A 20,824-nucleotide genomic window follows, 5' to 3' on the forward strand; every position below is an offset into this window, starting at 1 on the left:
CAGGTATGTGTGTGTGCACGTGCATCTGTATAAACGCATATTGTACTACCGTTGTTGTGCTGTTGACATTGCCGCATGCTGTCTAGGTATGGTTTCCTGTACCCCATTGTTATTGGTGGGCTGATTAATAGACCTGTGCCTGTCCATTTTCTATTTGGAATGATACCTTGACGGTAAGTGTTTTAAATGTAATTATAATTCGTGAAGGGCAAGTATCATTATTAGTAACATCTCTTTTTGTGTTTGTTATAGGGTTCTCCCTCTCGTTCACTCTCTTTTCATCCCGTTCTATCTTATTATATCGGATTTGCTGCGTTGCTGCTGTCTTCCGCTTTGCGCTGCGGACATTTTGCTCTCATTCCTGCAGTTTTGCTGTGTATACTGCAAGCGGCAACATTCTGATCTGAAAAATGAAGCCTACCCGGAAGTGCGAAAAACTGCAATACATCGAAAATCCGCTAGGGGCAGGTCCCAAAAGGGAGCAAATGTCCATAGCTCCCATGTTAAAATGTCAGTTTTCACAGCATAAATTCATGTTTTTACAAGTTGGTCCTATGGACTTTTATTGTATTTTTCGATAGGTTCCGAGTGCCTGACAACTCTGAGGGGGGTGAATTTTTTTCTAACGCGTTAGTTTAGATCATATTTAGATATAAAATATATGACAATAAGGGCGTGGTTAACTTTGATTGACAGCTTGATTGACAGCTGACAAGGCAGCGCCACGGAGAATGACAACATAAGAAGCGCCATTTTTTAATACAGTTGACATATAATACTACTGTTTCTGTATCATGAAATGTAGTTTTAAGAGTTTTTCAGGCGAGAATGTAGTTGTTTAAAGCTCAAATCTGTGGTTTATTTAAAGATTTATGAAAATTTTATCCAGTTGATCCAGCGATGACCGGGTGCTCGGCGCGATGAACCCCGCCTGGAACGGTCTTACATCGGCTTGACGTTCTGAGGTTTGCCGCCCAATGCCGCGGACTCTGGCGTCTCTGTAGTGGTTAAACATGAGATATAATTCATCTTGTGTATATCTAATGGGCGATTTTTGGTCTCGTGAATCTATATATTTTTTTTCCCTGGGCAATCGTTTTGGCTGAGGGGAAGTTTCATAACTTTATAAGCTATTTAACTTTACCGATGTATGGTTAGACTCGCGCTGACTTTGTATGTTTGACTGAATTGTTTGCTTTATTTGTATAGCTTCTTATACCTTTTACCTATACTTTTATAATGGCTAACATTGATAAAACTGAAATTTAACAAAAAGAGACTGGGTTGAGTTTTTGTCATTTTAAATTTTAATACAACGAAGATGATATGTAATTGTTTACTGCAAAATCTGTTGTTTAGTACAAATGCACATATTGCCTGGACCATAAAATGTTTAATATTTTTATATTATATTTAAAATGAAAAGAGGCAGGTTTGTGTTTTATATATATATTTTTTTTTTTTTCATAAATAGGCAAACGTTATGTGCAGTTGAATATAATCAATATGCGTTGCCTGAACCACATTTGTGTGGCTATAATGTTTAAGATTTCTTTAAATGAAAACGAAAAGAGTTAGTATGGTGTTTTATAACATATTTCGTTGCCTGAAATATACACAGAGATAACCGGAGTAGCAGGCGAACTGAGTGACGTGCGCTGCGTCAGAAGGTGGGCGGGGTTAGGATTTCCCAAGATTTTCCAAGATGGCGCCGCCCATACCCCCCATAAACGGCTTCAAACCCGTTCTTCAGAAAGTCTATGGGTGACGTCACAGACGCTTTGTCCATATTTTTTACAGTCTATGGTATACTGTCGTGCAGACGCCACCGCCATCGTTGTTAAAAGGGGACTGTTCGTCTGGTTCCGATTGTGTGTAGTGGTTGCTTTCTGTTTGTGTATCAGCATGGAGAATACGACGATCTCATTTTATTGAGAGAAAATAATTGTTTTGTTTTTTTATTATTTTGTTTTCGTTTTCTTGTCTATACTTTTGTGGAAGTAAAGTTTGTTTTGTCTTGTTTTCTTTCTTTCGGTTATTGTATTACAGAAATATTGTGACGTCTATTTGTATGTTATTTTTCCTTTATTAACGCAACTTGATTTGCTTCCTGCTCACATCTGACTTCAAGTTGCTCTGTAATTTTTCTTGAATTTACTTGATTCTTCTAACGTTTTTCTTTGTTTCATGTGATATTGATACCTTTGTTCGAGTTGTTTCATCAGTTATTATCATTTGTTTATATTGTATGTGGAGCTAATCGTTTTTAATTGTGATTTTTGTTATAGTTTATTCATTATTTTTTGTTTGTCTGCAGGAGCTGGGGGTCCCACGGGTGAACGGATCTTCCTCCTTGTGGTGGTGGTTCTTCTTTATTGCGTGCGGTGTACCACTTCAAGTGTGTGGTAGTGTGATCTGAGTGCACTTTGGTGTGTGTGCGTGGAAGTGTGCTTTTGTAAAACCAGACTCCATTTTGTTCCTGCCTATGGGAGCCTCAGCCCTGCTGATAGTTACTTTATTTTGTTTTCATATTTAAAAACTGATTTTGTGTCATTGCCCACATTTATTCTTTTTGTAATTTTGTTTTCCTCCATTTAAAGTGGGGTCTCATGCTGTTCGTCTGACATTTTAGTGTCTATTTTAAAAACATTCTTGCATTAATAAACATTTGTGTTTTTATACTTCACCCACGTCTCTTGCTTGCTTCTATGAGGGAACCGAACCTGTGTGCTTAATGTACTCCATTTTTGGGTTTTGAGCATTGTTCCCTAGAGTTAATTTCTAGGGTGGCGTAGTCGGATTTCTTTACTGGTAAAAGGTTGGTTTCACAATTGTACTGCTCCGTCACATCATTATCATGTGACCTACCAGCGTCAGTTGCGTCGCCTCACTGTCATTCACAAATCCTCTCCCGTGGCCTCATGGGATAGTAAAAGTGTCCATCAGATGCACACTTCAGAATCTCACCAGAAGAAGTAGGATATCCAGGTACTTTCCCTACTATATAGTAGGGAAGTATGCGATTTCAGATGCAGCCGATGTCTTTGTCCATATTAGGGATTTCCCTAAATGACACCGCTAGTGCTAAGGTACAGTCACGATGTGATGTGAAACTATCGAAAAATAATTTTCCTATAGCCTTTATCGCCATACCAAATTCCCAGATGGCCATACAGTGATTAATCTTCAATAAAATCATTAACTCTTTCCCTGCCAGCGTTTTTTTTTTTTAAGTTGCAAGTCAGCGCAAACATTTTTGATTATTTTCACAAAACTTTAATTCCTCCCAGAATATTTTGTGGTATGAATATCTAAACATGAACAGAACACAAGAACAGAGCATCTGCTTTTAAATAAAATAAAAAAATAAAAATAAAAATAAACATTTTATTCTCGCTTCATGTGTTCTTGTTTTATAAACACTTGTTTCATAAAAAAAACATTTTAAACAAAAAGCTGAGAAAATCACATTTTTCTTACCCCAGTTTTGAAATGGTAGAGTATCATGGTTTCCACAAAAATATTAGCAGCACAACTTTTTTAACATTGATAATAATAAGAAATGTTTTGTTTAGATATTGGAATGATTTCTGAAGGATCATGTGACACTGAATCCTGGAGTAATTATGTTCACAATTCAGCTTTGCATCACAGGAATATATTACATTTTACAATACATTCAAGTAGAAAACATTACTGAAAATATGACTGTTTTTACTGTATTTTTGATCAAATAGATGCAGCCTTGGTGATAGGACAGTTCTTTCAGAAAATATATATATTTTAAAAATCATATTCCAAACTTTAGACCAGTAGACATTCTCATTTAGCAGAAATTGTAATTACAAAAAGCAATCTCTTTCACTCTGCTTGTTTGTACCATTATAGCTTTAATAAGTTGCTTGTACTATGAGACCAATTATATCAGCGCTTCCACATCCATGTAGAATGCTAGCTTCAGATACATGCAGAGGTGGAAAGAGTACTGAAAAGTTGTACTCAAGTACAAGTACCGTTACATTGCTGAAATAATACTCAATTACAAGTAAAAGTACTGGTGTCAAAAAAGTACTTAAGTAGAAGTACAAATTACTCTTCTCAAAAACTACTCTGAGTACTAGTTACTCGTTACTTTTTAGCTGGCGATAGTTAATGTATTACCAATAAATATTCAACCAAATCATAGATTTATGTAGAAAATAGCTACTTTTAACACGCTTTTACCTTATTGTTGAAGGACATTAATTAGTGGTCATGATACTGGAATTTCTAACTTCAATGACACCTTGAAATATGTCAGTATTCAGTAGGCCTAGCCTATAATTTTTAATACCATCGGGAAAACTACCACATACTAAATATTTTAATATCTACATTTTTGTCCATCCATTTTGTCAAGGCAATCATTATTTTCAAGCATCGAAAGCACAACACTCATTGTAACAGTAATCTATTTGAATGGAAAAGTTTAATTCAAGTATTCTGAAGAGACACGTCCACTTTATACAGTGAGATTTTAATTTAGGCTTTTGTTTACATATTTAAACATTGATCAATAACCATTACAATAATCTAACTTAAATATTTACTCACTCAGTGTATTTGTCTTTACAATAGGGTAACGTTAACTGTTGCAATAGCTCACACACAGCACAAGGAAGCTTGATTTCAAACTGAATTTAATTTGCAAAAAAGACTAGATTTTTCATAACTTTTGACAACGTTTAATTCAAGAGCATGGAGAGATTGGAGCTGGACGTCATTTGAGTCTGCAGTGAGAACCACTTGGAGAGATTCGCCAATCGCGATTGCACATGATATGACACAGTCCGAGAGCGCACACTCAATATCCGAGTCCAGTTCATTCGTATATTTGAGAGCTCGCGTCCAGTTTTTTTGCGATTACATGAATGTGCCCTCGCGTTATAATATTGCACTCGTGACATTTGCCATTAAAATATGCCATAGAAACTTGCAGGTATTAATAAAATTATGCGTAATAGGCCTACCTGCAATCCCGCGCTGAGAGGAGGCGGGTGTGTCAAACTCGCTCTCGCTGTCGTTGAGATGAGAGAATGAGAACGCGTAGCTGGTTTCGTATCGGTGTATAAGCCAAAATGAGTATTGACAGATATTTCATTATTGATATGTATCAAAATATAGATATTTTGACAATACTACTATGTAGATTGTAGTTTCTCCAAACTTTCAGTCCAGCCATTAATCACTCTGAGCTCCTCGCCTCCTTCACTTATGATCAGCTCTTCAAAACCTGCTGCGACTGCGGCGGCTTTAATTCAGTCCAAATATCAGGGGTTTTATTGGTCCATTTACGATCTAATATTTTTATTGGCTACCGAAATGCCGGTCAAAGATTTGAATATCAATTCAAATTGTACTCAGTAACGAAATGTGATTTTACAAGTAGCGAAGTAGATTACTTAGTATAATATGTACTTGAGTACAAGTAAAATTACAGATTTAAAAATATACTCAAAAAAGTACAAGTACCCAAAAAAACGACTTAATTACAGTAACGTGAGTAGTTGTAATTCGTTACTTCCACCTCTGGATACATGACATAACATATTGTATCTCATTGGTTAATAACGATTATTTATTTATTTATTGTAAATATTCATGACAAAAACACCTTGTGAATAGGTCTTGACTGCTAACAATATAATGGTTGTTAGTTCATATGATTTATTGATGGTGTCTGTTTTGATTACATTTACAGTAAACAGATTTGCTGAAAATGTGTTCAATAGCTGAAAAGCATCATATTGTGACATATTTGTCCCTTTTGAGACTCGCTTTTCCAGTCAGACAATAGTTTCATTCACAAATAGGCTTCTTCTCATTGCTTTTTTTATACTCAGGCAATATTGACTGTTTTTGAACGCAGGCTTGTAAGGTCACATAAGTGGCTATTCATAGGCCTTTAATCATTAAAATTAGCTCTAATGAATCTAATTTTACTGTTCAATGGTATTTAACAGGAGGCAGTGATCAATGTTGTCAGCTAGAAACACACTCTAAATTAACTTAAGTACAACACAGAGGTCAGTATCCAGAATCTGTAATTGAAATTGAATCCCTCTCTGTGCCACATAGAATAAAAGTGACCGACTTGGAACAGTAGGAATAAATAAATGCAGAGTAATTCAATTAACGTTTTGTGATGGGCAACAGTGTATTCTGCATGCTATATGAATGATGGGAAAACAGTGGTGTTCAGTGTTTGCTGTCCTGCAACGTGCTACCAGAGCTCCTCCACCTCCCCCAGCTCCACCTGCCGAGATCTGCTACGGGATTTATGTATGTCTATTCATGCAGCAGCGGCAGCATATCTTACATGCTCACAGCAGTGTGTCTGTGTATCTGTTAGCAGTAGCAAGTCCTTACAGGCACTGCAGCAGCAGCAGTGTAGCAGAACTAGTCTGCCATATTCATTAACATGGAATAAAATCTAAAAATAAAAACATGAAATAAAAGTGACTGTTACAAAAAATGAAAGTATTAAAAATAGTATACTAACAATATTTAGCGTTTTTTTTTTTTTTTTATCCAATGCAATTTTGTTTCAGACTTAGCTTCTGACATGGCTGGTTATTAATTTCTGTTCGAGGACTTTTATTTTGATATTCCTTTCATTCTGTTGTATTTGTGGTCACACACCTTGTGTTTAGTCCCTGGCTGCATCTGAAAATGCTCGAAAGGCACCTTATGGAACTCATTTCAGACAGACTTCTGAGGCAGCGTAATGGTTTATTATTAATCTATAGCAAAATAGAGTGAGCTTTGGTGATAACTGAGCAAATATTTAATTGCTACAATAGTTATGTCATCGCTAAAAAATGACATCAGAAGTGGAAAATGTTAGTCAGAAACGTACATTTACACAGACTCACCACCATGCAACGTTCAGACGCATCTTTTTTTAGCTCAAATGTCAGAATGGAAAGCACAGGGTTGTGGGATATCAAAGGCAGCGAAGGATGCCTTTAAAAATCGATCAGATGAAGGTATCTCAGTTGACAGGGAGTGAAGCTAACTGGAATCGGATGGGCCTCAATGCCTTGGAGTGCGTCCTCCAAAGGCAGCATTGTTACGTTTTAGGAAGCAGCCCCTATTTCCCTTGTTTCTCTGGTTGTTAAGTACAGTGCTCGAAGTGGGCAGGTACACATTACCATCACTTCTATATTTTAATCTTTAGCGTACCTTCTCATTTTCTTGCATACAGCTACTTTTCACATTTTGCCAGTACTTTGTCACTCAGAGTCAAAGTGTTTCTGTAGTTACGGATTTGGTTCTTTACCTGTGTCTAGATCATCGTTACCCTGTGTATACTCGGTTTCTACAGTTCAGGGTCGGTTATTGTTTTGACTTTGTCAATATTAAGTTTGCATTTTCTGTGGATCACCATCACCTCTTGGATTATCTTTGTTTAATTTAATTACAAAGATTGCTGCATTTATATTCTCATCTCTTCATCTTCCCAACTCTGAACATGACAACTAGCCTACAGTCTTCACTCATCAACACATGCATTTGATTCACAATGTGTTTTATTGTAAGAGATTAGTTAAAGTCCCCCTGTGGTGAAAATCAAGCTTTTAATGTTGTTTATATGTCTATTTTATGAAGTCTTGATTTTGTTTTTGGGGTGTACTGGAATATGTTTTCATGCTTCATTGTTCAAAAAATGCATAATTTTTTACATATTTTACATTATTACAGCTCCTCTCTCCCCAGTCTGGTTAAATGCGTTGTTTGTTGTTCCCAGTGTGTTGTGATTGGCAGCGTGCGTGTTCTGGAAATGTCCCGCCCCTTCATAACCCCAAGCTCTACTCAGATGTAAATATTAACGATGGCGACAATTTCGAACCATTTCGAGCCTGATTCAGACCCTGACAATGTTAAAGAACAAGAGGATTGTGCTGAACGAATTTCATTCACAGACTATGCAAGCACGGATTTCACAGGACGTTTCAGAGTGATATGCTCGTTGTATTTTTCTTATCGATATGATGTTATCCACCATTTAAACATATTTGTCAGAAAACCATGGTAAAACAAACAGTAATACATCACAAAATCATGGATATTTTATTCAAAGGGGTGGTGAAGAGTCTTACAAAAGCAAGAGCTTACAAAAGCTAAAGTAAACACTACATCAATACTGTAATGTTAGTTAGCAGGCTAGTGGAGGCAAAGCTTTACATCATAGCTATCAAAGCAACTACATACAATTTATAATTTAAACTGTTATTAGAAAACATAACTACAAATAATAAGATATACTTACAAGTTGTGATCCATAAACAACAGATTGTCTCGACAAAATGGGAATGGCTCCGTCTTTCAGGAGAAGCTTTTGTGTGTATAGCCTGCATTGAACTCTCTTCTGGAAGCTGTTCTGCGTAAAATGTGCAGCTCACAGACAAACGTTGAGGTTATAATGTTCAGGAACACTGTTAAAAGTGAATTTTAACTACTCGTCAGCCTTAGGACAAACCTCGCCAAATTGTTTGCATATATGCATAATAGGACCCCTTTAACCCTCTGGGGTCGGCAAACGCGCCCGCGCGTTTTGCTGGATTTTCTTCACATTGTAGCACAATAAACTTAAATTACTCCGTCATTTATGGTCATACAGAAAAAAGAAATATAAAAAAAGAATCTGTGATATTTCTACTTTTGTATGTGTCCACTTACAATCAAATCAAAACATTGTGCTTTTGTAAAATAAAGAAAATAAACAGGGTGTGCTTTCTGCCTCCCCGTCGTGGTGAACTTTTTTTTCTTGAGCACGTCTATAAACTGAAACAAAACTCAGCGAATACTTGTCACACATTTATGAGCCATATACCTTTATAAACATTTAAGTGTGTACTTTTAAATGATCGGATTCAAACTGAAAACAAATATTCTCTGTTTAAGTAATTTGTATAAAACCAACAAGATGTCCAGTATCTCAAACGCTTGCTCATTATTTTTAATTTGACCACGCCCACGCGCGCAAAAGAGATTCACATGCAAATCTCCACATGGAACGCGAACGCGCTCGTTACCTCAAAAACAAAGCACGAAAAAACTTCACAAGTCTCTGCTTTTCGTCGAGTTTGAAAGAAACCATGTGCAAATTCATAAGTCAACACCACTGGCGAGTATATTCTCCTTAAAACTGCAGTCGAATTCACTGGTGTTTCTGACATCACAAACTTCCTCGTAACCAATCAGATCAACGTGTGATCGTCAACGAGTGGATCTCTGAGCTGAGCGAGTGAGTGGAGGCGGGGCTCATTTGCATAGTCATAGAACAGCGTATACTAAATGAAGCAAGGGTGTAGAGTTACATTCAAGTGTCATTTTGGTGATCAAAGGTGAGTTTTAAGGGATAAAATTTATGTCTACAGAGGGACTTTAAATCCTTGCATTTCATGTAAATTTATTCTCTTGGTGCACTGAGCTTGTTTTACAAATACCTACTAAATACTATAGGATAGCTTTGGCGTATACTCGTTTCCCTTAACATTTTTAATGACACATGTGTTGCTAATATTGTTCTACTTATGAAGACATTTGTTTTTATTGGGATTTTACTGGAAAAGATTGGCTACTTCTATCCATCTGTCATTTGTTCTTTCTCTGAAGCTGACCTTGACAATGTCCTTTCCCTAGCCTAGTTTTCAAACACCCACTCTCTCTTCATGCTAATGTCTTACACAAGCACTCCATTAAAAATAAAAGTTGGTCTATTTCTTTCTTTCTCTGTATCTCACTAGCTCTTTTTTCTTACCCTCCCTCTCTCTCTCTCTGAAGTTCTTTCATGAAGCATCAAGAGCCATATATTCATTATCTGGCATCATATTCATTTCTATGCTAATGAGAACCATGCCCACTGAAATCTGTCCTTCAGATAGGAGTAAGTGGCAATCAGGTTTTGTTTGTTTTGAGGTTTCTTTCTGGAATGACAGAACATTCCCAGTATTATCTGGAAATTAAATATTCAGAAAATCAGTGCGAAGAAGCTACAGCATATAATGTTCTGTTTGTTAATAAAATAACAAATCCAGCAATGTAAAATGTTTAGAGATGCATTGACTTTATTTTTTAATGTTTGTTTTTGTGTGTTAATATGAGAAATTAATTTTTTTGTTTGTCACTTCATATTTAGCCTGTAGTTTGTGTTTTGATAAGAGAGATTTTCAATACATCATTACGATCATCATTAGCAATTCAACATTGTACAATGATGTGTCATTGTCATCATCAAACCCTTTCTTCAGTGGAGCTGAAATAAGATGTTATCAAGAATGTCCACGCTTTTCTTTTACATAAAATGATAGCGTACAGTGGCTTGAGACTTCCAAACTCCAAAAATAAATAATTACTTATTACAACTCATATGCTATATTTCAAACCGTCTTAAATGGCACGACGGTTAGATAATGTTCACTTTTCATTGCTGTTCTTTTAGATTCAGATTGCCAGAAAAGTACCATTGGATGCATACTTCCATGTATATTCACCTGTGGGAGTTGTTTGTGTCTCATGCTAAGCAAAACTCGAACTTTTCCATGGATCGGTTGGTGGTGCACCTCCCCGAGCTGCAGCGTCTGAAACGTGACATTTTCACAGCACGATGAGAGCTGCCACTCTCTCTCTGTAATTATTTCAGCGGCACTCGCTTGCCCCAAATTGAAAGAATGAATATCAGCCTATATTTCCTCTGAATCACATCATTTAAGAGGCTTTTTATATGTTTAATAAAGCACAGCCGCCTGCCTCTATCACTAAGGAGCGAGTCATTTCCTGGGGAGGGAGAAACATCTGTTCCCAATTGAAGGGCTTGCTGAGGGGGAAATAAGGCTTTTTTCGTATTATAATTGAGGAGAGAATAGTTTTAAATGGCACATTAGAGGCAGCACAATCTAAAGGATTGAGGGGCGGGAGCCTCCAACGCTCGAGGAGAGGTGAGGACGTGTGTATTATACTGACCCACCTGTTCAGAATCATTTAATGCTATTTATTGCAGCCGGCAGATTTTATAGATGTACCGTAGTTAGCAGACGAACAGCCTGCCACTAATACACAACGTGAGAGGGATATATCAGTCCTTATCTCTCTAGAACAGTGTCTGCAAAGTCTGCGATGTTTATAGCCTTAAGATTACTAACAATTCCTGATGCTCTTTTACAACTGTCTGATGCTACACTGTAAAAAACTACAACTTTTTATGTGAATTCACTGCATACTTATAGCGAGAATCTGCATAACTTACACAGTTAGTTTTACAGCATAAGTTCTATCACTTATTAGAATGATATGATTGTGAACTCTAATGGCAACACATTATCAGGCCAGGGTGGCACTGGCCCACTCTGATTGACGGCTGGTCCACCCAATCAAATGAGACACAAAATGAATTTATTGTGGGAAAGGAGATAAAATACATGAATCTCATGGATGTGACTCCCGAAACGTGAGGCGTGTACATGGCCACTGGTCAAGCATAAAAAACAAAAGTTTTATTCAAATTCTGAATGATTACATCGCCTACAAAACGCGGAAAGAGCGGTCCCTTTATAATCCCTTAAAAGCTGTCACTCATCTTGTGTATAATGTAACTTTGTGAGATCGAGCTGCCTACACTGCACAATGAATCTCTTATTTACATAATGTCTATGCTTTGCTATAATGAAAGGATTTGCGAGCTTGCAGAACAAAAACTCCAGCTTTGAGCGGTAAGTGGATTCTAACTTAAACACCTCTGATTGGCCATTGCGTTGAAGAAATCAACAGACATGTCTGTGATTGGCTACATTGCTCAACGCTGCAAAAACAAGTCGTACATAGAAACCTTTGCAGAGTGCAAACACAGATACTCACGGGATTGTTTGCAAAATCACCAATATGCTATTATACGGAGAAAACTGATCCTAGACAAGCAGTTATGGGCAGCGTTTCCCTCTAAAAGCAATCAGAAGCAGTTTCAGTGAGAATATTCCATGCTAATCATAATTCTGTGGCCTGGGGAAGCCTTGCCCAGCCTCACACACACTCCGCCTATTTATCTTTGTTTATTGTTCTTATTCTGTTCATTTGTTATTTTATTTAGGAATGGATTTTGTTTTCATGAAATTGGTGGCTGACAATAAATCACATTTAACTCTTCTTAATCGTCAAATTATCTTGTATGCCATGCATTGTAAAATGATGTAATTTGAGTGCAGGCATTGGTCCATCCTATTTCACAGAGGTCCACTTACTTTAAAATGTCTGGCCTCGCCACAGTCTTACAGTGAACCTGAGAGAGGAAAATGACTTTAATACAACAACTGTTTGTCTGTTTTACAGTATTCTCTTGTTAATGCTTATTGTCTACTTAATGATTAATTGCAGTAGTGTCCATAGGATTTGTTTTTTGTTTTTATCTCGTCATGTTTAGAGTTTGTTTCATGTAGAATTTTGTTGATTGAAAGACATGTTTGCACTTTGCCAAGTGCATTTTTGAATGCAGTGCTGAGCAATGGAAAAAGGAGCTTGCTACACTGTCACATTCACATTCAGTTTAATTTGTCTTAGTTTCATTTTCATGGACCCTTAGGGGCTGTTTACATGACACCATTTTCAACTAAAAACGTAAAACTTTTATGTGTTTTAGCCGTTTGTTTACACAACAACGGCATTTTAGTCGCATGAAAACGCAAACTTTTGAAAACGGGTTTATAAAGTGTACGATTTTGAAAATGGTCTCCGTGTAAACAACAAAAACGCGAATCTTTGAAGACGATGACGTCACGCACATGTTTATTACGTGTTCAGTCTATAGTGTTTTATCTAATGGCCTGGCAGCAGAATACAGGATTTTTAGTCGTTTTCGCGGATCCGTCTGAATGGGGATCATTTTGACAATGGTGTCGTCTGTACGTGGAAAACTCAAAGGAAAAACTTCTCCGTTTTAAGCATATCGTTGTCATGTAAACGTACTCTTAGTTTGCTTGTAGTTTCCTGTTTCATTTTTTCTAATTTTCCCGCCACTTGTTTGTCACCATGGTTATTGATTTATCGATCGCACCTGTTTTGTATTCTGCTCATTATCCCTGTGTATTTCATTTGTCTGATATTGCTTGTGCTAAGCACTCTGTTTTGTAGACTCTTGGCTTGGTATGTATCTGAGGGGATTTTGTTTAATAAATTTAACTTTGATATTGATTCTGGATCATCTTCAACTTCTACGTTACACACTGACACTATTTATTGTGCAAACTGTTAAAAATAACAATTCACATGTTAGGTTTATTTATTTGTATTGTGGTTTCAAAACACATTGATTCAAGGATGATGATATATATATATATATATATATACACACACACAAATAGTTCAGTCATGAAACTCTAGAGGGCGCAGGCTGATTGGTCCTTTACATGCAAAATGCAAGCAATCACATCATTACCTTATGGCTCAAGCTGATTGGCCTCTGGTGATCTTGCAGCCAATGAGATTGCTTGTTCAACGTTTTAAATAGTCAAATAGTTTATTATTTGAGTTCATCTGAAACCTTACACCTTCCCCAGCTCCACACGCCCAGATCTGCTACGATATGTATTTGTCTATTCATGCAGCAGCAGCGGCAGCATATCTTACATGCTCACAGCCGTTTCTCTGTGTATCGGTTAGAAGTAGTAAGTCCTTACAGGCTCTGCATCAGCAGTGTAGCAGATCTAGTCCGCCAAAACCAAATACATTAACATTGCCATATTAAATAACATGCTAAAACTATTACAAGATGTGTTATGATTGAAATAAGAGGGGTCATAAAAAGTGCATATTGTTTTTTAATTAGTACCTCCCTGAAGAAGCTGTTTTACATAACACATGTTTACATATAGTTCACAAGACAAACTAATAGCTGAATTTAACAAAAAGACCATATTCAAAAGGGTTTTTTCAAAAGTGTGTACCTTTTGTAATAGTTGTGTATAAGTACCTCAGTTGTCCTCAATGTGAAAAGATGGATCTCAAATTCCTGCAGCTGGAAAGGTTTCAAATATGCAGACGAAGCTGGAAAATCACCAAATGTGAAGGATCTGGGGTGTTTTTCTAAAGAATAGTGGGCAGTTTAACTGCTCGGGACAAACAAGGGACTCATGAAAAAAAAAAAAAAAAAAAAAAAAACGTTGTGGATCAAGGTAAAAAAGACGGCTCTGTGCTGGAAATTGCCCAAATGAGTCATTGTACCATTGAACCACTCTTTACAGATTCAAACTCATAGTACATTACACCAAAATGTAATAAATTAAAACCAAAACCTTCATAATCCTTCATGTTACTGCAAAACGAATTACCAGCTTCAAATTAAAGTGAAAATCTCCATAAGTTACCAAAACGTATTAAGTTGCCATCACTAGTCAGTGATGATTTACAGCACTTTGAGGTGAATCGGTTGCAAAGAACCAAGTCAAAGAAATGTTTATTTATTGCTGCAATATTGCCAGGGAAAATACAATGTCGTGGCATTTGTCATCGCTACCCTGCTATCTAATCAAAAATATAGGTTCAATACTGAAAAGCTATGATTTAAAAAATAACGACGCCACCACTTTGCTACTGAGAAACATAGTTAAGCGAACAGTTTGACATATTATGCTTCTCTCCGATGGTGTTGACGGTTTTTAAGAGCACCATCACTTCCTGTTGGCTCGTCATGAATGGGAGTCTTTTCACAGCTGCTACTGGAGGACGGCAGTAAATCCCACTCATATAAAAGTGCAGTCACACGAGAGGCAATCATTTTGAGATGGTCGGCTGCCCAGACTCTTGCATCGCCCCAGAGCCACACACGGACACACTCCCCCTCTGTGTCACTCCTCTCTGTGCTTCAGTTCCCACCTAAATTACAGTAGACTCCAGCACAGAAGCTAAACTACACCTACAGGCTTGACTGCAAAAGGTCAACAAGCTGCTTAAAATGAAAAATAGCGCAGGAGTAATCTACTCTCCCATCTTCTTTTCCCGAACCACCTCTCTCCCTTCTATTCCCTCTCTCTGTTTCACTCTCTATTTTTGTGCGTCTGCTTCTCCTTTTTAGGATATAGTGTTCTAAGAATCGAAAATTACAAAAGTAATTGCTTTCATGAATCCACTCCACTAAGAACATTCATCTTGTGTGTTCTTTTGTTCTATTTCATGCATTTAATTTGTGTCTCTTTCTTTCTGAGCCTCTTGCTGATAGAAAAAAAAGCAAACAAAGGATTTTTATATTTTTTGGGAGGGAAATATGTGGGGGGCTTGCCTGTGCAAAATGCAATGCTAGGATGTTCTGGGTGGTTGCTTACTAGCTCAAGTTAAAAGAGCCCAGTATCAAGTACCTCTGATATTCTGGTCTCTAGATATGCATGGGTTTTCTCTGGATGGATTTGTTTACATGTAACACCTTTATGGATAGTCTACCAAAACTAGACGTATTATTGTAAAATGGTTTTGAAGCAACATGTAGGCTACATTGCAAATAGATTATTTACAACAAGGTTCAATTCATTAACATTATTCGTTCAGTATCAAGAAATTGGTAACACTTTAACTAATGTTATGTATTGAACATGAACTAACAATGAGCAATACATTTGTTACAGTTTTTATTAATCTTTTTTAATGTTAGTTGTGAGCACGCCAGAAGAAATGACTCGTCCAGCGTTCATTTGAACCGGCTGTAACTATCAGCTCTGCAGCGGATATAAATATCCAAACTAGTGAAAATGCTATTTATTAGCATGGTAACTTAGATCAGCAGTTTAAGGCATTAAATTCATAATCACACAACACAAGAACAATTATCTTTAAAATACAAAAAAAGTTATTGATTATTCTAACACATAAAACTAATATCTAACACAAACACACATTCATTCGAGTTGCAGAAAGAAAGAGAGTGAGGAAAGAATGAGTTTTAAGAGTGAGATAATGAAATCCCAAGTTTCTATATGCACTTATAAGACATGACCTGAACAAACCATGAGTCATTAATTTAACCCTTCTGTCGTTTCTTAGGCGGGTTATTACATTTTATATCAAAGCACCAGTTCAGTTAAGAGTCTGGAGGCTACTTGCTTGTCTTTGCATTCCTTTGGGGATTCCTTTTGTCAGTGTAAAAGGGGGTTTCCCGGGTTCGTTGATTGGCCGGCGGTGTCCTCATGTCTGGATAGATGACTGGGGCGGCCAATCACGTGGTGGCGGATGGATGGATGGAAAGTCTTTGAAGTTGGAAGCGGGTTTTGCAGTCGAATCAATTAAACGAAACTTTGCAGCAAAACTTAATTTAGAACCGAGATATCTCAACGGAAAATAAAATAAAAATAAGTAAGAGAAAGAAAAGTGAGGCGAGAGTAGTTATATGGCTTGTGTCAAGTGTTTAACTGTGCGTTTCCCCACACTTGAAAGAGATAGGTTCTCAATTTTTGAAGATATAAACCGGATTCCACTCAATGATTAGGCCTTGTGAATTATTTTCATCCATTTATTTATCAGCAATCATGAAGGTGAAAAACCTTTAGAGAGATAATTCAAACAGATATCAAGCTCAAATCCTCGAGCCAGCGCTGCTGTCTGCCGTTGCATCAGCTCCAGGTGCATACAAACAATAGCAACGGTGCGTTGCCTTATCCGAGGTGAGCACGCGCAACTGATTGCAAATTAGTTTCACCTGATACTAATGAGGGTATGCGGGTGACGGTCGGTTTGCCGCAACAGCTTGAATGAAGCTGTTTAACCCATGTTCTTCTGATTTTGATTTGGGTTCTTTTGTCTACATGGTCACTCGTCTATCAGGATACTCCGCCATGACTTCTCCATGACTACTCAATGTATCTTCTAATGCATTCTGGAATCTTCTCCTATACATTCTGGAATCTAGGAATCCTAGGATTTTAAACTCAAATGTTTATCCAGGCTCCTGGATGAGTTCTGACCAATTAGGCACTGTCTTTATTTGAGAGGTGGTATTTTCTTCACCTCTCATCGTAAATAATGCGTTATCTGTGATCTCTTTACTCTCCAGCTCTAGCAGAGAGTTCTGAGGCCACAGTTTACACATGATTCCTATTATTAGAATAAAAAACATTTTACACAGATTTCAATCAAGCCATCATTAAGAACATACGATCGTACTGATAGGAAACAAGACACACTTTCATTCAAACATCTAATAATTATAACACTGCATAATAGACACATATATAGGTTGTAGACACAATATAGAATTATGTAGTTGAACGATGTTTGATTATAAGTCCATCAAGAATTGTTTTGGGATGATTTTATGTATTTTGATATGTAAAGTCTGAGTCTCTGTGGTTTTAAGAGATTTCAACCCTGGGGTCGTTCAGAGGTCCTTAAGAAGAAGGAGGTCCGTTTTAAATCCTTTGTCTTGGGATCAAACAACCTCTGCCGTTATCTTGGTGGGTCCTGAGCTGTGCCATCTCTGAACCAATCAGTCTCTTCCGAACTATCTAACACTGACACGTTCTTCCTTTAGCTGGGCTCATCTCTGTGAAGCTTGCATGGCCGTAAAGTTCTGCTGGGGTTTACGTTGGTTAGCGTAGACTGGCTGGAGCCTGGATTTGATGGTTCTGGATTGGTGATACGTGTCTGAGGTGTTGAGTTTTTGTGTAAAAATTATGCTTGAACGAATCATCTGGAAGATTCATTTGGTTTAAGGTTCGCCCTTAAATCACAGAGTTAATAAAAATACAGCTGTTCATTGTTTGTTCATGTTAGCTCACAGTGCATTAACTAATGTTAACAAATACAACCTTTGATTTTCATAATGTTTAAGTAAATATTGAAATAAATACTAAGATTATTAAATGCTGTAGAAGTATTGTTCATTCTTAGTTCATGTTAACTAAGGTTGTTAAATAATGAACCTTATTGTAAAAGTGTTACTAAGAAATTATAATAAACACCATGTTACAGCATTTATTAATCTATGTTAATGTTGTAGGGAATAGCATATTCTAGGGCATTCCAGTTTCATGGCCGGACACCTCTCTGACTGCCATAGTCGAGAAAGGTTTGCCACATTTCCTTCTCATTTGTCCACATGCTGTTTCTAATGAACTAAATGCCCTTGACCCAACTTGACTTTCACCCTAAGGCTCATGTCAGGGCAGCAATAAAATAAGGACCTCCAGCATGTCCTGAATCTCCATCCAAGAGAGACAAAGGGAGATTTAGCATGTTTTGAGTCTCTAGTAGACAATACAGACACTTTTGCAAAAAAAAAAAAAAAAATTTAACTCTAGAGAGCAAACCTTAAGTTTAAGGTACCTTTGTCTGCGTGTTCCAGATTGTTAAAGACATTCTGTACCCAATTCTGGACCTCATCCTTGTGAATTTTGCAATAAAATGGACAGAATTTGAAATCTGAGACTTTGTTTCATATTACAAGTAACAAAGCATAAAGCTTATTGTGATTTGTTGGGTGGGATACACGCTATAATGTTCTGTTAATTCATCAACTGAAAACAGCATAGACCAAAAGATCGATACTTTGGATTTAAGATTCAATATTGGTTCATAAAAACGACAATTGATTACATTAGAAACATATTATTAGCTGTTTGATAAAAATAGTCAAGCAAAAGGCTAATCATATTAATTACTGTTATGTGTCCACGTTGTAGAGAGCGATACATAAAATGCATTACCATTCTGATTTATCGACTTCTGAATCAGTTTCTGGTTCAAACATATATGGCTGAATTAAAACAGTATTTCCGCTTGCCATTGTGCAGCATTTACTACAGTAAAGTTGAGCGTGTGGATCAGGTAATCTGAGCTGGTGTGAGTGAGTGGAGGCGGGGCTCATTTCCATATTCATGGAACCACGTATAGTCAATGAAGCAAGGATGTAGAGTTACATTCAAGCTATTTTAAGGCAGGTATATATGACAGTGTATTTTAAGAATTTCTTTACAGGAAAAAAACATAAATACAGACCCTTTCCAAAAAATTAGAATATCATGGAAAAGTTTATTTATTTCCATAATTCCATTCAAAACGTTAAACTTCCATAGATTATAGATTCAGGGCCCACAACTTAAACGATTTCAAGTATTTAGTTGTTTATTTGTACATAATTTGGGCTTCCAGCTCATAAAACCCACGAAAACGGGATTTAAAAAAAATAGAATATTACATGAAATCACACAGTAATTACACAGTGATACCATGGTCATTGAAGCAGGTTTTGGTTCTTTTGGCAGTGTGGGCAGGAGCAAATCCTGCTGGAAAATGAAGGAAGCATGAAGTGCTCTGGAAATGTCCTGGTAGACGGCTGCGTTGACTCTGGATTTAATAAAGCACAGTGGACCAAAGTCCTCTTTTCTGATGAGAGCAAATTTTGCAACTCATTTGGAAACCAAGGTCCCAGAGTCTGGAGGAAGAATGGAGAGGCACACAATCCAAGATGCTTGAAGTCCAGTGTGAAGTTTCCACAGTCTGTGTTGGTTTGGGGAGCCATGTCATCGGCTGGTGTTGGTCCACTGTGCTGTCCACTCAACACAGCCGTCTACCAGGACATTTCCAGAGCACTTCATGCTTCCTTCAGCAGACAAGCTTTATGGAGATGCTGACTTCATTTTCCAGCAGGATTTGCACCGGCCCACACTGCCAAAAGAACCAAAACCTGGTTCAATGACCATGTTATTACTGTGTAATTACTGTGTGATTTCATGTAATATTCTAATTTTTTGAAATCCTGTTTTCGTGGGTTTTATGAGCTGGAAGCCCAAATTATGTACAAATAAACAACTAAATACTTGAAATCGTTTAAGTTGTGGGCCCTGAATCTATAATCTATGGAACTTTAACGTTTTGAATGGAATTATGGAAATAAATAAAAAAAAACTTTTCCATGATATTCTAATTTTTTTGGAAAGGGTCTGTATGTCCTTTTGGTGATCAAAGATGACTTTTAAGGGATACAATTGACTGTGAGTGGGCTTTAAATGTCTTATTATTATTAAAATCTGAAAATTAAAATGACGGGCAATGTGGAAGTATTACAAAACCTCAGCCCATTTCTGTCATTTTAAATCTGGATTAAAGACATATCTCTTTATCCAAGCATTCACATAATGCATCTCATAACCTTATACTCCACTTCCATCTGATCAAATGCACATGACTATATTTTGCTTGAAAAGTTATGAACTGGAGCTACGCTAATTATTTACCATTTGCTTTTCTGTTTCTACCTCGGGAGTCGGGATGTCCGGTAACTAGAGATTATGCTCCAGTTTGGATCCAGCCTCTTATGAAGACTTCAGATGACCCAACACCTGTGAGGACTTCAGATGACAACAACTCTGAATCTGTCAGGCTTCTGGGTGGATGAAGTAGGAGACGAACACGAAGATTATGAATTCCAAGGTTTTAATTCTCAATATTACACAAATACAAACAAAAGGGAGCGTGTGCTCAGAACAATGAAAACCTAACATTCAACATTGACCGACAAGTGAAGACTGAAACACTCAGGGCTTAAATACAGGGGAGAACAGATCAGGGAAACAAGACACAGCTGACAAGACTAACGAGGAAACAGGTGTGACAAATGAACTAAATGACAGTTACCATGGAAATCAAGAAATGGCGGGAAATAGAACAAAGACAGACATGTGATCAGTGACAAAAACACACTCAAACAGAACAGAACTGTGACAGAATCAGCATGCAAAACTGCCAAATTTTCTATATATTGTAATCATTAGGATCACAGCTTGTAATAATTTCCCTAATGAGCTCATTG

This window comes from Squalius cephalus (assembly GCF_949319135.1).
Source record: "Squalius cephalus genome assembly, chromosome: 15".
NCBI lineage: Eukaryota > Metazoa > Chordata > Actinopteri > Cypriniformes > Leuciscidae > Squalius > Squalius cephalus.